Source organism: Tamandua tetradactyla, chromosome 8 (genome assembly GCF_023851605.1).
Source record: "Tamandua tetradactyla isolate mTamTet1 chromosome 8, mTamTet1.pri, whole genome shotgun sequence".
In the NCBI taxonomy this organism is placed as follows: Eukaryota; Metazoa; Chordata; class Mammalia; order Pilosa; family Myrmecophagidae; genus Tamandua; species Tamandua tetradactyla.
In genome coordinates this window covers 102,167,828-102,188,714 of record NC_135334.1, presented here as the reverse complement: position 1 = coordinate 102,188,714, position 20,887 = coordinate 102,167,828, and the positions used below count along the sequence as shown (strand labels likewise).

The 20,887-nt window shown below is 36.5% G+C and overlaps 1 protein-coding gene and 2 long non-coding RNA genes across 4 annotated transcripts in view; 1 reads left to right on the top strand and 2 right to left on the bottom strand.

The window, feature by feature from the left end:
- ANO3 (anoctamin 3) overlaps positions 1-20,887 on the bottom strand; it is a 436,850-nt gene that overhangs the window by 278,232 nt on the left and 137,731 nt on the right. The window lies entirely within an intron of this gene.
- LOC143644795 (uncharacterized) lies at positions 8,012-9,089 on the bottom strand. The gene is made up of 2 exons (XR_013156872.1): positions 8,656-9,089; positions 8,012-8,227 (listed from the first exon to the last, which is right to left on the bottom strand). It is a non-coding gene; the product is annotated as an uncharacterized LOC143644795 (long non-coding RNA).
- Positions 8,814-20,887, top strand: part of LOC143644796 (uncharacterized) — a 91,061-nt gene continuing 78,987 nt past the window's right edge. Inside the window, exon 1 of the long non-coding RNA XR_013156873.1 lies at positions 8,814-9,098. This is a non-coding gene — a long non-coding RNA (uncharacterized LOC143644796). The remainder of the gene's footprint in view (positions 9,099-20,887) is intronic.

The window sequence follows — 20,887 nt, the reverse complement described above, 5'->3', positions numbered from 1 at the left end:
CTCTCAGCAAATCCAGGTAGTTGTAAGGGAAGCAAAAATGTTTCAAAAGTCTAATGAAGGGAGGGAAATGTACAAAGAAAATTAGAATGTGAAAGACTCCTACGATATCATTTTATTGGGTATGGAATCAAGTAAGAGGCAAATTCTATTAGAAAATCAAGAAATTAATGCAATTGCAATTTTAATAGGAGGCTTTAGTATATACCTCTTTCAAAATGTAAACAATTTAAGTAAGCAAACAAACAGGTATATAGAGGAATTAACTACTACAAACAAGAACTTCATTTGAGAAAAGTTTAATTCTTTCTATTTAAGAACATACATTATCTTTGTGTTTATGGACGTTCACAAAAATTGAAATTGTGTTTTGTCACGTCTGTTCTGCGTTAACTTGGCTAAGCTACAACTATGTTTCCCAGAATTCTCTTTGCCATTTAGTTCTAGGGTAAAGTTGGCTAAAAGAGAAATTTGTGCAAAAAATGGGAAAGTTGATGGAAAGAGTAGCCACTCTGCTCTGAAGGTAAATTCTGAACGTAATTGTGATTAGAGGTGGTAAGAGACTGACACAAGTGCAAACAGATTCTAGCTGGTCCTTGCTCTTCCTTGAACTGTGTCCAGCTGTTCTCCCTATGGAATCTTCAAGCCATCACTGATACAGAGGCAATAGCCCTTCCAGGGGCTTATTCCTCGTGGTCTCATTCCAGATTCCCTGGCTACCCCACCATCCACCACACCCAAGCTTCAGAAAGACTTTAGTAAATTTCCACTGATTCTACAGTTTCCTTTTATAATCTTTATTCTCAAACAGCTCCTGCCAATGAGTCAAGTCTTATTCCTATAATAAATTCGTATTTCATAATACTTAATTCTTATCCTGCTTCCCTGAATGAACCCATGTTAAAATAATGAAAATAAGAAAAGGAAAGGAAAACAGAATATATTCTCAAATGTCAATAGTTTAAAGACTTCATTTTCAGATGCTGACCCAATAAATCACAAATAATTTAAAATGGAACAAAACAGTTCTTCTGGCAGTTGGTGAAAATTAAAACAACAAAAGTATCTTTTAAAACCTTTAGCCTAGAAAAGAAATGGAAAGGAGCCCATGGTACCTACTTTTGGAAGGGCTATTGGGAAAAGCATTCTTTTACACATTGCTTTGGAACTTTTTGTGGAGGCTATTTTAACCAATGATCCATCATCTAGAAATCTATCCCATAGGAACCAAAGCAGCCATACATAATAATCCAAATGTCAGAGTGTTTATTGTCTCATTGCTGCTAGTACAAAACACTGTTAACAAAATTAATATCCATTAATTAGTGATTATCCTACCTTGAAATCTATCTATTTAAAGAGGGAGAAATGATATAGAAAGGTAACATGCGAGGTTGCTAACATGGTTAGGAAAGTGGTAACATGGCTGGATGAAGAAGAGAGGGAGAAAAATGAGCCAAAAAAGAATTAAGAAAAAATAAAAAAGACTGTGCTTTCAAAAGTATGTGCATTTCCATATTTATGTATTTATGTAAAGTTATGTATATGCATGGGTAAAACAAAATTGAATGTTCAAATAATTCTTGCAATCTTGACAAATTTGACTTATCTATCCAAATATTTCTCTGTTATTCAGCACAAACTCTCAGCTTTGGTCAGAATACATCCCTTGATATGCCTCAGAAAAATAACCAAAAATATCGCCCTTTGTTTCTTCTTTTTGGAATGTCCTCCACCCTCTGCCCAACATCCAAGTTCTCCAGGGCTCAGCTGATGTGCCCCCCTCTTCCCTGAATACACCAGCCCACATGACGTCTCTTCTGAACTTCTTCAGCCTTACTAAGAAATTTAGCACATAATTATATAGAATCATGGATCGTTCTTTGATTCTTTTATTTTAGTCTTGCCTCCCCAGTTATTAGCCTATTCTAAGTTTTATATATTTCCCGTAACAGATGCATCACCAAATTGTACCTTTAGTGTGGTGATTGTTAAGTATAGCAGATGCTTGGTCTGTGGTTTCCAAGCAAGGAGGCAGTGGAAAAAGAACACATGCTTGACATCAGAAGATCAGTTAGTTCCTAGGGGATGTCTCTAAGAACATTTTATTTCTTTGAGTTTTATTCCCAATATCTATAAAGTAAGTCACGGGCTTAATGTAAAACTTTAAAACAGCCTGGTTTGTGGAAATAGTTCTGGTTTTAGTCAGTTTACCTAGTCTTTATTCTAGTCTTTGTAACAGTTTATCCTACACCCTAGTAGTCATTTACTCGACCATCTGCATCCATCTAATTTTGGTCTGTCAATAGCTATAATGATTGTGTTGTCCAGAACTAGTGTGATAACATAATTTATTTTCCAACTGGACACACTTTGTATAAGAAAGTGTACACCCCATTCCTGTTAACCCTAAAAAACACCTAGGGCTCTATCAAAGATTCTGTAAAGTTACATGCACTAAGATTACTTTCCAGAAACCCATAACCTCCAGATGATTCCTAAGCCAGATAAGTCCTGAAACCCAGAGGGGCCAGCCTCTCCAGAACATCAACTAGTTCCATCCCCCTTTCCCATACTGTTGACACCCCTTTCTAACATGAAAACATTAGAATGGGCACAGACCAAATACCCCTAAAGGCTGGGAGGGGGATCAAGGGAAAAGGAGAAGTTATAACAGAGATGATAGGAATTAACACATGAGTATGATTGCTGTATCATTATATTGACATTTCTTTTAGTCTCCAGTGTCTTGGAGCAGCTAGAAGGAAAAACCTAAAATTATGGAAATGCAACCCATACGAAACTCTGAAATCTGAAATGACTTGTTACAATGTATTTTGAAATTTATTGCTTTTTTGTATATTTTATATTTCACAATAATAAAAAAAGAAAAGGTGCACCATCAATAATTACTCTGGGATAATGGATGCAACGTGACAAACTAGGACCCACAGTGACCCCACCTAGGATAAATATTGACCCACAGTTATCTCATTTGTGAGAAGTAATAGGTCGTTTTACTCTCTATTCACTTTTTTCTGTTTTCACCTCTACTTGCAGTGGAAAGGTTAGGTCTTTAGTAAAACAGAGTAAACAGACAGAATCTTTGTGGAAAATTTCATCATAGTTACTCCATGAGTTACTGTTGATATTAATGAGGATATATTTCATCAATCTCTCTCTTCTGGAACTCCTGAAGGTTATATAGTAAAGGCTTCCAGCTAACGGATAAGGAACGAGTCTAGACTTGGGGTCCTTTTTAAAGGCTTAAATAGTTTTAGTTTTATAAGGGTTTTGGAAGCATTACCAACATTTTGATTGAGGGATTTACATAAAGGTCTGGGTATGCATCTATTCTTAAAAAATGGGAACATCTTTTAAAACTGTAACCTCTTTCTCATGTACCAAGCATCAAGTTGAGCTAGTTGATACCCTCTGTAATTCTATCTCCAAATTGTCACACTTCTGAAGTTGATGGTCAGTGCCATATATCATTCCCCTTATGATATCAAGCCCCACCTGCCTATCTCGCCCACATGTCTTGCATGAACCCTCAAAGTTTTGGGGTATTCTGAGCTTTATTTGAACCTCTTGCAGCAAAAACTTCTGGTTGACACCAGAATCATGAGGACGAATAGAGTGTTAGAAACACTGAGGGGATTATGGGGAGGAAATGAAAAGGTGGGGGGACTAAAGAAAGAGTGAAATCTGAACTGCCCATCTGAAGAGGATCATAATGGACTGATAGATAATGAGATGGGAAAATAATAGACAATAGAGACATATTTATGGACTTATAGACAACTAGATGGACTATATACATCATCTGGATACAGTAGGTAGGTGTAATCACCTATCACTGACTTTTATTTCTCAAGTAGTGTACATACAGGCCTGTTTTTTTCTCCCATATAATAAGCTTACAAGCCTGCCTAGGTCTTAAAGAAAGAACACCATAATTATGTACAAATTAAGGATGATAATACATTTTATAAAATTATTGGGTTAAATTCAGTAATGTAGCAGAATGTGATTTATAAGGTGTAAGTCACTGTACAATGGTAAATGGCATGATGATGATGATGAAGATGGTGAGTATAATGATGATTGGTCTATATTTATACAGAATGATTTTTGGTTTCAGAGATTAGTTAAATTATATATGTAGAACCGTTATTTCTTGCTTCTTTGACTCAATATATTTACTCAACACCTTTTGTTGAGAATAGAGTGAAAAGAAAACCCATTAAGTCATAACCAACATGACTTGAATTAGTTTGCCATTTATTTAGATTATTTCCTTTGTTAACTGAGCCCTGAATCCTGGAATACCAAAGACAAAAAAGACAAAACTCTCTGAGATTGGGATTTTAGCTAGGATTCTGAACAAATTGTCCTTTGGAAAGTGGAGACACTAATATACAAAACTAGACAAAGCAAGAGAAAAATAAAGAAAGTAAGTACAACCAACTTGTCTTCCTCGCTTATAATGCGAAGGACCAGCCTTACATTTCTGCATGGTATCCCATAATTTCTGACACCAGGAATTATGATAATAACAATGTAATAAGTAGAATAATACCCATTAACTTTTAATGAGAACTTTAGTATGGTAGCCCTTGCATTAGTTAGGGTTCTCTAGAGAAACAGAATCAACAGAGAACACTCACAAATATAAAATTTATAAAAGTGTCTCATGTGACCATGGGAATGCAGATCCAAAATCCACAGGGCAGGCTGTGAAGCTGAGGACTCCGATGGAGGGTCTGGACAAACTCCACAGGAGAGGCTCATCAGCCGAAGCAGGAATAGAATCTGTCTCTTCTGAATCTTCCTTAAAAGGCTTCGTGTGATTAGATTAAGCATCACTCATTGCAGAAGAGTGAGTGCAATGTAGTCTCTCCTTTGGTTGATTACAAATGGAATCAGCTGTGGATGCAGCTGACATGATCATGATCTAATTCTATGAAATGTCCACATTGCAACAGACAGGCCAGCACTTGCGCAACCAGACAAACAGGTACCACAACTTGGCCAAATTGACACTTGAACCTGAACATGACAGCCCTTATCTCAATACTCATTCTGACATTATGAGGTCAATATTGTTACCCCCTATTTGTAAACGATGATGTTGAGGAGCAGAGGAATTAAATGCATACTCAAAATCATGCAGCTGCAAAATGCATAGCTTGTATTTGAATGCAGATAATCTGATTCAAAAGCCCATGTAGCTGACTGCCATCCACTATTAGCTCAATAAGTCATCTCCTAAGCCATGTTAAAAGGAGACAAATGATAAGCTAATGTGTGACTTCTCTTTCAAGGCCTTGTTCAAATACTACCCTGTTGATAAGGTCTTACTGAATTTGCTGCACTGAAATTAAACTTTCTCTCTACTATAGAGTCATATATTGCCTTTTATTATAAACATATTTTTTTCTCCTACTGAATTTTCATATTGAGAAAAGAAACTCTGGCTAGCATACTTGTTTTCTCTCAGTCTGTATCTCTTTGTAATATACTCAATTTTATTATATATTTTATAGTATTTATATTTTATACAATAACATTTTGTGATAATGCAAAAGCTTACATTTATATAACTTTCAGAACTTGTTTTCAAATTCAAAACTACTCCAGTACTCACAGTAAAAGAGTAAGTTTGTAAAGTATGTACTATTACCTTCATTCCATTAATAAAAAAGATGAGACTCAAAGTAATTACGTAACTAACCAAGGTCACTCTGTTATTCAGTGGTTTGGTCTGACTTGATCTTGGTTCTTCTAATGCTAAATCCAATGTTCTTTCCACTCAGTCTTCATGTACTTTCTCATCTATCTCAGTCTGTTGCAAAGATCCATAATAATTGTATAATGAATGAATGAATGAATGAATGAATGAGCATGTCATCACAACAACAAAAAAGGAACATGCCCTTCTATATCTTTTGTGCAGATCCCCTAGTTTTCTCTTTTTATTCTTGGAATATAATGACCAGATGCTAAAATTTGCCTTTTCTAGGCTATTGTCTAGAAACAAAATGACAAGATAGGAAAAATAATTTACAATTTGGGAGAATGAAGATTAAATTACAGTCTCCCACAAGGATTTGGAATTAATTTAAAAAACAGAATTTCCTGAGAAGATGGAAGAAAAGTATATTCATTTGCTATTGAACCATTTACAAGTCCAGTAGAATAAGAGCTATGTTCAAAGAAGGAGGAAACTTTTAATAAATAAGGGAAATCTGAACTGAATTCCTGGAAGAATCCTGTGCCTCCCCCTGTAGTTAGCAATCTGGTCTCAATTAAGATGAGTCAAGGGGTCCATCCTCAGTGTCGAGGTGCTTAGTGATCTGCCACTCATTACGGATGTGAACACAGGAGTCGTGGTCTTGGCTCAAAATGGCTATCTTCAGAAGTGCACACATAACAGAAGCCAACACTCCTAAATGATGGGCTCAGACTGATGTTATAACTCATCCCAGGGAAATCAATAAAACAGTGCAAAAACCTCTGTCAGTTCCACATTTTCACAACACGTTCCCGTGTAGTTCATTTCTTCAACAATATTTTTGAGAAGCCCCTACAGATCAGGCACAGTTTTAGGCACTGAGAATAGTGACTAAAACAGAAAAACAAAACAAGCTTCCTTCACCCACGTATCCTATAATCTGATGGGAAAAGATAGAAATTAATATAAGATAAGATTTATAGAACATCAAATACATGCTACAAAGAAAAATAAGCAGAAAAATAAGTGCCATGAGGATGGGGAGAGATGATTTTATAAATGATGGCGAGGGAAGTCCGCTATAAGAAGGTGATGTTGGAGCAAAGTCCTAAAGGGATGAGGCAACAAACCATAAATCATCTGGGTGAATATTATTACAGACAGAATTTAGGTTAAATGCAACAGCCTAGAGGTGACTGGGTTTGCTTTCGGTGCAGATGCAAAATACCTAATGCCGTAGAGGAAATAAGTAGGGGATAAAGTCAAAAAGGATGGACACTGGGAGTTGCAGGTGATTTTAATTAAGGTTGAGCCAGGAAGCCTTGGAAGATTTTTGAACAGAGGAGTTGCATAATCTGATTTACATTGTAAAACCTTGTTATGGCTGCTCTGTTAAGAAGCTACCATTAGCTTCCTACTCCAGGTAGGAAGGTGGGGGCAAACACTACAGCCTGCACTATTTGAGAAGTGTTTGCAATCGTCCTTGGGAGAGATTTTGGTAGTTTATACCAGAGCAGTAGTAGTGAGTGTAATGAGAAAGAGTTGGATTCTGAATGCATTTTGAAGAGAAAGTCGGGGGATGACTTAGCTGATTGGATGTGGGGAATGAGAGGGAGAGAAGTATCAAAGAGTATGTAAGAACCTTGGCCGGAGTAACTGGAAGACTGGAGTTGCAACGAAATCTGTTGATTCAAACAAACAAGCGAACAAATGCAACAATTGCCTCTCACTTCTCCTGTGAAAGGAGCAGAGATTGATTGCTAGCCACCCACCGCTAGAATGCTACAGAATTCAGAAAAGCATAGCCTGCCAATACATTGATTGAAACTTAAGCTTCCAAATTGTGAGATAATAAAATGCTATTGTTTAATCCAACCAGTTAATGATATTTGTTATAGTAGTCCTGGCATGCTAAGACAGTATATGTATGTTAGTTAAACAGGTGATTATATAAAATCTACATGAAATATCTTATATTAAAAATTATAATAAAGTATCATTAAATTGTTTTCATGGTGGTCTTTTGCTGATCAATTTAGTCCTTACTTAGATTATCATACTATTATTTTACAATGCAAATATATTTCTTAAATTTAAGTGGTGCAAAAGTTTTTATATATAAGATCAGGTGCAAGACATTTACAAGTAAATGCATTTTCGCTAGCAGCTTAGGATTAAACTAAATAAATTAGGATAAAACTAAATAAATTATAGATGTGAGTCTAGTTTGCAACACATACAAACTGCATAATGAAGCAAGCTGCATGCAATGGCATGATGAGTTAAAGTGTCACGTATAAAAATTAATATAATGCTACAAATTTGTGTAAATTTGCACATCCCATGAAGGCTCTGAAGTTGATAGCCCATTACTGAAGAGCAGAGTTGATAGAGCTGAAAGTCCATCTCAAAACTCATCTTTAGTGTACTTGTCTTAGGCAGCCCACATACTCTTCTGAAACCCGTGATAAGATGAGCATAAATTTTGCAGGTCTGTTAATGGGAACAAAAGAGAAAGATAGAAATTGCTTAGAAACTCAGTAAGCAAGACAGAATAGAAATTAATACACTCAAAAAATAGCTCTTCATGTTGACTATAGCTGCGGTAGAACTACTCTCTGGTGTAGGTCAAATTAGTTCTGAAGAAGTGTGTAGGAAGACACAATTTTCAGTATATTACATTAGAAACTGAGCAGGTGGGTATGTTCTATTCACTGTTATGCAAGCTGATCTAGCTGTCATCTTTGAAAAAGCTTAGGATGGCCAGATTTTCTAATTACATTTTCTCGAAGTAGCACACTCTTCTAAGATTCTGCCTACCCAATGTCAGCACCTTTTAGCCTTCCCTTGCTCACTCCCTGCTCTTCTTTTAGCCACACAAAATCACCAGAAGCCTCTAAATATAACCTGCAAGTCCTTACTTCTGAATTTTTGCTCAGTCTGTTGTTTGTGCCTAGAATGCTTTCTCTACCCACCAAGTCAGTAGAAATCCTACTCATCATAAAGACTCAGCTCTAAAACTATTGTGATGTTTGAGCTCATGTGACAACTTCGTTAGGTTATGGCATACGTTGTTTGGTTAAACAAGAAGAGATCTGATTGTTACTGTGACGGTATTTCTTGGATTTAAGGCATTAGTCAGTTGATTGCATCTATGGAAGTTGCTTTCAGCAATGACAGAAGTGTCATCCAATTGGTTGAAGGCCTTAAAGGGAGTGGTTATGATTTCAGCAGTCAGAAAGAAGAATTTCTATCTTTACTTCAGCCAGTCATCCTCTCCTGGGGAATTCATTGTCACTTTCATCAGAGTTCCTAACTTGCAGCCTGCTCTCCTAAATTCAGATTTGCCATTCCTCATGACCATGTGAGCCAATTCCTATAATATATTGCATAATAGTTACATAGATAGATAGATAAATAGATGATAGATAGATAGATAGATAGATAGATAGATAGATAGATAGATAGATAGATAGATAGGTAGATAGGTAGATAGATAGATAGGTAGATACACTGTCTATCTTGTCATTTCTGTTTCTCTGGAGAACCCTAATACAGATTTTGGTACTGAGAGGGAATACTACTAGGACAAATACCCTAAAAATGTGAAAACTGTTGTGGAAGCAGGTAATGAGAAGAGGCTGGATGGACTGTGAGGCCCTTGATAGAAAAAGCCTAGAGATTGTTAATGGAAGTATGTACCTTGAAAGTACTTCTGATGAGGCTTTAGAAAGAAATGATAAATGTGTTATTGGAAACTGGAGAGAAGGGGGCCCTTGTAGTGAAGTATCAGAGAATGTGGCAAAATTGTGTTCTGATGTTGGATAGAACTTTAAAGCAATGAACTTAGGTATTTAGCTGAGGGGACTTCCAAGCTAAGTATAGACGGTGCAGCCTCATTCCTTGTTGAATTTTATAGTAAAGTATGAAAGAACAGGGATAAGCTGAGAACCAAACTCATGCTTAAAGATACCATAAAATGATGTTTTTGAAAATTTTTAGTCTATCCAGATCTTGTGCTCTGAGACTAGAGCCAGAAACAGCTTTAGCAGGGATGTAAAACAGGAAACTGAAACAACTTCTTCAAAGACAGCCATTTAAGTGGCATTAACACTTAGAAATAATCAGTCATTAAAAAAATCATTTCTACAGAAATGTATCCAAGTCTCACTTTTGGCATCAAAGATACCTAAGAGGATATACTGGAGAGAGAACATTCCTACCACTCTCTAGCTATTTTATCTAGATATTTTATCTTGGAGAGATTAATATCTCTGACATCATTTTTCTTTTTTATCTTCAACTAAAGAGTAATAATAAGAACCACTTTGAAATATTGCAAAAATTAGAGCTGGTACATGTTAAGTCCTTGGCATTGGTTATGGACCATCAAAGACATTCAATAAATGATACCAATTGAAAGCTTCATATATGTATAACTACAGTAAATCCTTTATCTGTATGCTTCCCATTAGACAATTGGCTCCTTAAGGGTAGATACCACATCACTGATTTCATTTCTGTATCTTTATCCTCTTCTTTTTTTCCTATTCTCATTTTTAATCTATTTTTAGCCTATTCTTTCTCTGAATCTACCAATGTTTTTCACAATGCCTTTTATTTTTCATTTCAATAAAGGTTCAGTAAACAATGTATCATATAGGTAATCTCCCCTTTAAATAGCATGCTGACTCTATATAATTGTTATTATATAGTAATAGAAATAGGACAACCATCCTATAATTTGTCTTTTATTTTTATTCTGAATTTGAATGCTCCTCAAATATGGGCTCGAGGAACTTGCTGTTTGCCAGATAAATGCATAATGAAGTAGAGTCTACTTCACACTACAGAATATGGAATGCCTTAATATTATATCATAAAATTAAAGAGAATTTGATATTCTTATTTCACAGATGAGCAAACTGAGGTCCCATATATGTAAGGGTTTATTTAAGAGAGATTTGCAGCTTGTAAGTCCCAGAGCTGAGACTTGAATCCAGGTCTCATCGTTATTTTTTCTTGCCTACCATGTCCGTTTCTTTGCAGGATGGTTAGATTTGCCAATTATGCTATTAATAAGATGAAACTGATAAAAATATTAGGGGAGACAAAGATCTGATATTAAGAATAGCCATAAAAATTCTGAACTGAATATCATTAGGCAGAGATGGGATTTAAGCTAACTTCAAAAGTAGGAAGGATTTGGAAGGCTGAGGGAACTACCAGGTTACTTCAGGAGTGAGAAATAATGAGAAAAGTTTTGAAGCCCAGTAGTGACAGGAAAAGCTTTGTGAAAGAGGAAAAGAGGAAGAAGAGGAAAATGGGGCTGGAAAATCATATCAGTAACTAACTGAATGCCAGAACAACAAACACATAGAATAACAGAATTATGAGGAAGCTGAGAAACATGTAGTGAAACCCATTCATTTGAAGGTGAACAAAATTGAAGCGTATTGTCATTTCTCCTAAATCATTAACTAGATTTGAAGGATCTTGATAAAGAGACCCTAAATATTAAAAGTATGCTTTAGTAAAATTAATCTGGAAATTGTGTGTAGAAAATTATAGAAACTAATAGTATGGTGCCCCATAGATCATATGGGAATCTTTATAGGCTGAAGCTCCAATCAAGATTGTAGCAGTAGAGAGTAAAAGATATGAGTAACATTACAAAAGAAAAATCAGAATTTGACAATTGTCTGTGTGAGTGGAGAGAGGGAGAATATGGAAGTAGGAGGAAACCGTAGACCACCTGAAGGTCTCAAGCTCAGCACACTAGACACATGGCTTCCATTGGCCAAATTAGGGATACAGGTAGGGGAATCAGGCTGGTCTGAAATCTGATAGGCCCAGTTTCAGATGTACACATTTTGGGTTAAGTTTGAGACAATTCAGTACTCATTTTCAGGAGCCTAAAGAGAGGTAGGTGTAGGAGACATAGATTGGTGTGTGTTCCACACAAAGATGAGGGTTGAATTTATGTAAGGAATAATCTCTCAGAAGAGAAAACTGGGAGAAACAAAGTACAGTGAGCCAAAACAGATTCTTCACCAATACCAAAAGTTAGGTGGCAGAAAAAAAGAGAAATCAATGAGGGTATTCGAAAAAAATATATTATTTTCAGCTGTATCATGATAGAACACAGGATGCTATTTGTAGTTGGAGAGGCTGCCCACTATATATGTATATGAATTTCAATATAGTGTCTCTGTGTCAGGAGATATGTCTCACCAAATATTTCAAATCTTGTGTGAAATAGTTACCTGAAATTTAATAGAGAACTTTTGAAAAAGTTAACTACATTAAACTAGTTCATCTTCAGAGACACAATACAAATTGAAATATTTCACTAAAAGTTTGTTTTCGAAGTAAAAGTTTCTTCAGATTATTTGTTGAACATTAGCTACCAAATTTGTCACCAGTTACTGTGAAACTCTTATGACCATGGCAAAAATTAGGCCTACAGACAGACTCAGGGAAAAGCCTATACTAGTCTGGCTAAAGCATCTGAAAACAGAGTCAACTACTTTAGCTCTACAGCAGTATTGCCAGAGAAACAACACATAGTCTTTGAAGCAAAGGGGGAGGAAAGGGCAGCCAGTGTCAGAGCTGTTTAAATAGAAATGCTGAGACTTTTCAATATTGTTTGCAACTACTCATTGACTAAATGAATAGTGATCTCTTAACCAGACTAAGTCATAGATGATCAGTAATGACACACAATCTAACCTACAGTTGTTTTTCTTGATTAAGGTCAAAGTTGTTTGTGTGGAGTCAGTTCGATTGAAAAAGAGTCATGAGCAATTAACTGGATAACCTTAGGGAGTTTACTTTTCTTAATTCCATCTCTGTAAAATGAGGGGATTGGGCTAGATGAATCTTTAAGGTCCTTTCTAGTTTAAAAAAAAATTAAATAGTTTCCAAATAATTGAACTGGGATGCTGTATTCCCCATCAAACTTACAACAACCTGACTTTCACACAGTTGTGGTATATATATAGACATGGGTAAAGCATTAAATTTGAGTGCAATAGATAAATAAAGTAAAATTCCCAGAAGATTAAAGACAGATATGTATGCTATAAGGGATAATATATACAAAACTTAATAAACCTGCTAAAGTAAAAGTTGTGTTTGTAAGGCAGAATAGCTTTTAGGACATGAAAACTAGCTGGCGGCTTAGTTTCAAAGATAATAAGTAATGCCTCAAAGGAGGTTCTGAAAGTCGCATGATTTTCTGATAAAATTTCCAATATCACTGAATAATTCTACCCAAGTGAGGATATCTGAAGCTATTATATGTCCTAATGCAACTAGGATTGTCTTCACTTGAATAATTTAAAGGATGTCTGTTTCATAGAGAAGGCATAGAGATGAGAAAGTGAGGAGAAAGTGACTTCTGGGGCAGCTCAAGGACTTTTGGAGGCTGACTTTGTGTTAGGTTATCATTCTATCCCACTCGGCACAACCGTTCCCACGTGAACCATGTTGGTTTGAAACTATTATGTACCCCTGAAAAGCTATGTGGGAACTCTCATATTAGGTTGTTTCCATGGAGATGTGAGCCCACCCATTCAAGGTGGGTTTTAACCCACTAACTGGAGTCCTTTAAGAGAAAGACATTTTGGAGAAAGCTCAGACAGAAATGCCCCGGGAGATGTTAAGCATGGAACCACAGAACTTGAAGGACCCAGTAACTGGAGGGAGCTAAAAGAAGTTAAGAGGTAAAAATCCAGAGTTTTTCTCGGAGAAGCTAAGAGAGGACCAACAGATACTTAGAGAGAGAAACATCTTGGGTACGCTAAAAGAACGCAGGACACAGAGAAAAAACCAATTGAATCAGAAACTGAAAGCAATGAACTAGGAGCAAGGACCATGTGCCTTCCCAGCTGACGGAGGTAGTCTAGATTTCACTGTTAAGTATATATAAATATATGCATATGAAAGCTTGCAATAAGATTAATAGAACATCATTAGTGCTCATCTCTAAAAAGTTAAATTTTGGACTTGCTCTTTTCCTTTCTTAGCTTTTAATGCATTCCAATATTTATACTTTATGTTTATATTATTACTTCATAATGAGAACAATATAACAAGAATTTTGAAGTTGTATTACTTCCAAGCCCTTAGCTTATTCACTGCAATGATCAGAGAGATTTTAACTCTGTGTCATTCTTTTTCTTTTTTTTTTCATCAATTCTTGTTCAGTAACCACTTTCGTGTTGATTCATTTTGGTAAAGCTACCAGAATGCAATATACCAAAAATGGATTGGCTTTTATAAGGGGGTTTATTAAGTCAAGTTACAAGTTACAATTTTAAGGTCATTAAAATGTCCAAATTAAGACACCAAGAAGAGGATACCTTCTTGGAGGAAGGACAGCTGGCATCCAGGTTTCCTGTCACATGGGAAGGCACAAGGAGAAGTTGCTGTCCTTCTCTCCCAGCTTCTGGTTTCACAGGGATCTCTCAGCCCCTGACATCTCTTGGGGCATTTTCCCTCTGCATCTCCAAACTTCTGTGTCTTGATTTCATATCTCTGCCTGTGTCTTGGCTCTGAGCTCTTTACATTTTCTGCCTTTAATTCTCTTCATAGAATACCCCAGTAAAAGGATTAAGACCTGTCTTGAATTGGTTGGGTCACATCTTCATTGAAGAAACCTAATCAAGAGATTCTACCCACAATAGATCAGCACCTATGAGATTAGATTAGAAGAATATGACTTTTCTGGGGTCCATATCAGTTTCAAACCAGCACACATGTGAAGGAGATTTTTTCATCACCCTATCAAAGATAGGGATAAACTTCAGTTTACATGTAAGGCATTATGTGTGTGAGACAGATATCACATTGAGACTGGCAGGCTGGTTCCATCTTGGCAGATATCTTCAAAGCCTCTGCCCAGTACCTGGAGGAATGAATCACCAGCGTCTCCCACACATTACAGTTTGTGATATTAATCTTTGCCTACCGATTTTACCACGAAGGTTCTTTCTAACAGACACAAGTTTATTTAAGGTTGTAGGACTTAGAAATGGGAAGAGAAGGTGAACGTCTACCTCAATCTCACTTTGGGCCTCCTTTTTCTATGGGACCACATTAATAGGGGAAATATGAAATATTATAGGGGAATATTAATAGGGGAAAGATGAGACAGCCTATTGTACAAGGTATTTAAGGACACTTTCAGCTATAGAAGCATACATATCTTTTGCTTGGAACTTTCATTCATTAAATACACACACACATGCACACACACACCTCTAACATAATATCATCTGGAAGGGATATTAGAACATCTAGTCTAGTTGTTTGAAAATTGTGATCTTTGGAGCACTTATGTTCTGTAAGGTGTCTAAAGGACATCTAAGGGAGTGGAGAACTTTGAATGAGTGGCCACCTAGGCACAAGTCTGACCACCCTACCTCCAATTTAAATTTAAAAAGTTTTGCTTGTTTTTCTTATATATATGTATTTTAACATTTTTAAATTGTGAAATATAAATGCAGAAAAGTGATAAATTTTAAAGTACAGTTTAACAAGAAGTTATAGAGCAAGTTTCAATGTATGTAATGGCTTATAGTTCTACATTTTCAGGTATTTCTTTCTAGATGTTCTAATACATTAGAGGCTAACATGAAATATCAGTATGAGGATTTAGTAGTCACATTATTTTGTTAAATCCTATCTTCTCTATTACAACTCCTCCCTCTTATTTGATCCTTCTCACAATCTTGGGGAATATTTGGGTAGTGACTGGGAATATTTGGGTGGTGACTATTCTAACTTATTCATGTTGATAGGTGGTATAGGCATTATGGGGTAGGAGGATGCAACTACTTGATTCTTGGGAAGACTGGTACCTCTGGGTTTCACGGCTTATCTGGCATAGGAACAACCTGGAGGTTTTAAGTTTCTGAAAATAAACTTAGTGAGTAAAACTTTTGTACACCTTCAGAGCCCTGGGTATTCATTAGGGTTTTCAGAAATAATTGCTGGCTGGGGCTTGGCATACCATGGCAATTTGCACTATCTAGCTGAAACTTGCATATAAGAGTAACCTCCAGAATAGCCTCTCAACTCTATTTGAAATCTTTTAGTCACCAATACCTTATTTTGTTAGATTTCTTTTCCCCCTTTTGGTTAGGCATTGTTGATCCCATGATGCAAGGGCCAGGCTCATCCACTGGGAGTCATGTCCCAGGTTGACAGGGAGCCTTATACTCCTAGAAATTATGTCCCATGTAGGGGAGGTGGTAATGAGTTCACTTGCACAGTTAGGTTTAGAGAGAGGAAGAGGCCACATATAAACAACAAAAGAAGTTCTCTGGAGGTGACTCTTAGACAAAATTATAGGTAGGTTCAGCTTTTCTGTTACAGATATAAGTTTCATAACAGCAAACCTCAAGATCGAGGACTTGACCTATTAATCGGAGTCCCTAACACTTAAGAGAATATTAGGAATTTCCCAAGTGGTGAAATTTAATAGTTTCATATTTTTTTCTGCAGTCTCTCAAGGAACTTTGCCAATACTCTTAAATTATCTACCCAACATACTCTGGAATGTATCCAGGTACTACATTAAGCTATACAGAATTACAAAATCTCATTCCCTATTCTAGCCTCCATGGGTTTAGGTTGTTTAAATGAACCAGCCAGACAGGTTAAGTTAGAGGATGTGGCTACAGAAAATTTAGATTTTGGACAAAATAAACATCTCTTCCTCTGGTCTCACATCAAAGGTAAAATTCCAAAATACAAGCAATATCACCTTTACCCAGTATTCTGATTTACCTTAGTCCCAACCAGTTAAGCTTCATTCTTATGAAGCTTAATTGAAGTCTGATTTTTTTTTTCTTTTTAACAGTTGCTACATGGAGTAATGTTGACTTTCAGAGCTGCAGAACTCTAACTCTGAGTCTTAGATGTTACATAGGTACCCAAAGTTCCAGGTAAATACCAGGTTATGCACACAGAACACAGCATCTCAGAATTTAGAAATAACACTTAAGCTCAGGAATAAATATGACTGCTGTAATAGCTTACAAACTAGGCCCTAATTTTCTTATAAGCATTTTCTAAAAGACACCATACAATATTTGACCTTTTGTTTTTGGCTCATTTTGCTCAATATAATGTCCTCAAGGTTTGTTCACCTCATTACATGCCTGACAACTTCATTCCTTTCTGTAGCCATACAATATTCCCTCCTATGTATATACCACAGTTCGCTCTTCTCTCAGTTGATGTATCCTTCAAGCACTTTCATCTATTACACATCATGAATAACACTGCCATAAATATGGGTGCGGAAACATCTGTTTGAGACCCTGCTTCAGTTCTTCTGAGTATATTCCTAGTAACAGGACTGCCCAGTCGTATGTCGATCCTACGTTTAGCCTCCTATAGGGTCACTATGTTGCCCTCTGGAGGGGCAACATCATTCTATTACCCTGCCAACATTGAATAGGCACACTTCTCTCTCCACATTTAGCTGGCCCTTGGATCTTTCTGCTTGTTTATTTTTGAATCCGCAGATCTTGTAGACATATATTCTATCCAAAATAAATAATCAGTGTTTCACAGTATCCTCATTTAGTTGTACAATCATCAACACTTTCAATTTTAGAAAAAATTAATGGCTCTGAAGAGAAAAGTAACAGACAGACACACCCACACCAAAGAGAAAACCCAAAGCACCCCTAACTCTTATCCCCCCAATTACTTACCCATAGTATTATTGTAGTATGAGTGACGTATTCCTCTCAAATATAGTTCATAGCATGCAATAGGTAGTTTTTCCCATATATCACTCTATTATTAACATTTTGCTCGTGTTGTACCTTTGAAGTAGTTCATGTGAGAACTTATTTATATTTATAATGCTAATCAGTAAGATACATAACTTTAAACCCCTTTCAATCATATCTTCAATATGGCACTATTACTTATATCCCCGCAAATGTACTACCAAAACCTGTATCTGTCCCCACAACATTTAAGTTCAACTTCATAAACAAGTTTTTACATGTTAGATAACTGTTCCCACCTCTGTAGCTTCTGTCTATCTCTACGTCCTCTATATTCCACATTTTAAGACTCTGAGTTTACATTTTTTAGGGGTTCATATTAGAAGCCATACAGTATCTATCCTTTTGTTTCTGGCTTATATCACTCAGCATTATATCCTCAAGCTATATCCATTGTTGTCATATGCTTCAGGGCCTCATCCCTTCTTACTGATGCATAATATTCCATCTTATGTATATACCACATTTTGTTTATAAACTCAACTGCTGATGAATACTTGGATTGTTTCCATCTTTTGGCAATTGTGAATAATGCTACTATATGAACATTGCTGAGTATACATCTGTTCATGTCCCTGCTTTCGGATCTTCTGGGTATATACTGAGCAGGGAATTGCTGGGCCATACGGTGACTCAATGTTTAATTTTTCAAGGAACTGCGAAACTCTTTTCCACTGACTGTAACATCCCAACCAGCAGTGCATAAGTGTTTCTAATTTCTTCACATCCTCTCCAACATTTGTAGTCTATTGTTTGTTTAATGGCAACCATTCTTATAAGTGTGAGATGATATCTCATTAACCTGTTGAGTTGCATTTCCCTAATAGATAATTAAGATGAACATCTTTTCACATGCTTTTTAGCCATTTATGTTTCCTCTTCAGAACAATGTCTATTCGTATCTCTAGCCCATTTTATAATTGCAACTTTTGTGTTGAGTTGTAGGATTTCTTTATATAAACTGGATATCAAACTTTATCAGATATATGATCTTTCAGTTTGCTAAAGCTGCCTGAATGCAATATATCATAAATAGAGTGGTGTTTACAAAGGGGATTTATTAAGTTATAAGTTACAATTCTAAGTCCATGTGAATGTCCAAATTAAGGCACCAACAAGAGGATACTTCTACTAAGTAACGGCCAATTCTGCCTAGGTTCCTCTGTCACATGAAAAGGCACATGGCATTGTCTGCTGGCCTAGCATGTGTTGGTCTTCAAATGGCTCTTTCAGCTACTGTGGGTCCTTCTGGCTTCTCTTGAGGTATTTTCTTTCTTCAAGTGTCTTTCACTTGGTTTCAACTCTCTGTTCTCTGTGTAGGTTCTGAGCTCCATCTATGTTTTTTTTTTTTTTTTTTTTTTGCCTTTTATTCTCTTCATTGAGGAGTTCAGTAAAAGTATTAAGACCCACCTTGAACTGGATGGATTACGTCTCATGGAAACAATCTAATCAAAAAGTCCCTCACACAATAGGTCTGCATCCCTAAGATTGAATTAGAAGAACATGGCTTTTCTGGGGTACTTAACAGTTTCAAACCAACACATATGGTCTCCAAATATTTTATACCATTGAGTTGGCTAACTCTTCAATTTTTTGAGAAAGTCCTTTGAAGTGCAGAAGCATTTGAATTTTAGGAGTCCCCATTTTCATTCTTTCATTGCTTATACTTTGGGTGTAAGGTCTAAGTATCTATCTCCTATTACTAAGTCTTGAAGAAGTTTCCATATATTTTCTTCTAGGAGTTTTATGTTACTGGCTTTTATATTTAGGTCTTTGATCCACTTGAGCTAATTTTTGTAGAGGAGTGAGGACTGGGTCCTCTTTCATTCCTTTGGCTATGGATATTCAGTTCTCCAAGCCCCATTTATTCAAGAGACTATTCTGTCCCAGTTCAATGGATTTGGGGAACTTATAGAAAATCAACTGAACAGAGATCTAGGAGTCTATTTACAAACTCTCAATTAGATTCCATTAATCAATATAGTCTATCTTTGTGCCAATACTTTGCTGTTTTGATCACTGTGGCTTTATAATAACTTTAAAGTCAGGAATTGTATGTCCTTCCACTTCATTCTTCTTATGATGTTTTGACAATTTGAGCCTTCTTTTCCTTACAAATAAATTTGGTAACCAGCTTTTCCAAGTCTTCAAAGTAGGTTGTCGGAATTTTCATTGGTATTGCTTTGAATCAATAGATCAATTTGGGTAGATGTGACATCTTCATGACATTTAGCCTTCCAATCCATGAACACAAATTATCTTTCCATCGTTTAGATCTTCTTTGATTTCTTTTAGTAAAGTTTTTTTCTTTGTTTTGCATGGGCAGGCCCCGGGAATTGAACCCATGTCTCTGACATGGCAGGCAAGAATTCTGTCATTGAGCCACCATTGCTCCGTCTTTAGCAAAGTTTTTAGATTTCATGTAGAGATCTTTTTTGGTTTTCTAAAGCTCTCAGGATGCAATATACCATAAATAGGTTGGCTTTACAAAGGGTACTTATTAAATTACAAATTTACAGGTCTAAGGCCATGAAAATGTTCAAATTAATGCATTAACAAAAGGATACCTTCACTGAAGAAAGGCCAGTGGTGTGCAGTTTTCTCTATCACATGGGAAGGCACCTGGTGATGTCTGCTGGCCCATCTCTCCTGGGTTGGTCTGAGAATGCTCCCTCAGCTTCTGTGGATCCTTCTGGCTTCTTCAGGGATGCTTTCTTTCTCCAAGTATCTGCTTTCTCCAAAATGTCTCCCTCTTAAAGGATTCCATGAAGGATTCCTAGAGTGGGCAGGGCCACATCTCCATAGAAACAACCTAAACAAAGGGTCTCACCCAACAATAGTTTTGCCCCCACAGGACTAAATTATAAGAATATGGCTTTTCTGGGGTACATAACAGTTTCAAACCAGCACAAGGTTCTTTACATCCTTGGCTAAGTTTTATTCCCATATACTTGATTCTTATAGTTGCTGTTCTAGTTTGCTAGCTGCCGGAATGCAATACACCAGAGACGGATCGGCTTTTAATAAAAGGGGATTTATTTCATTAGTTCTTCAGAGGAAAGGCAGCTAACTTTCAGCTGAGGTTCTTTCAGGCACAGGATGGTCTCTGCTGGCCTTCTCTCCAGGCCTCTGGGTTCCAACAACTTTCCCCAGGGTAATTCCTTTCTGCATCTCCAAAGCCTGGGCAGAGCTGCGAATGCTGAGATGAGGTATGCCAAGCTGCTTGGACTGTGCTATGTTGAGTCTCTCATTTAAGCACCAGTCAATGAAATCAAGCATCATTCATTGCAGCAGGCATGTCTCCTAGCTGACTACAGATTGCAGATGTAATCAGCAACAG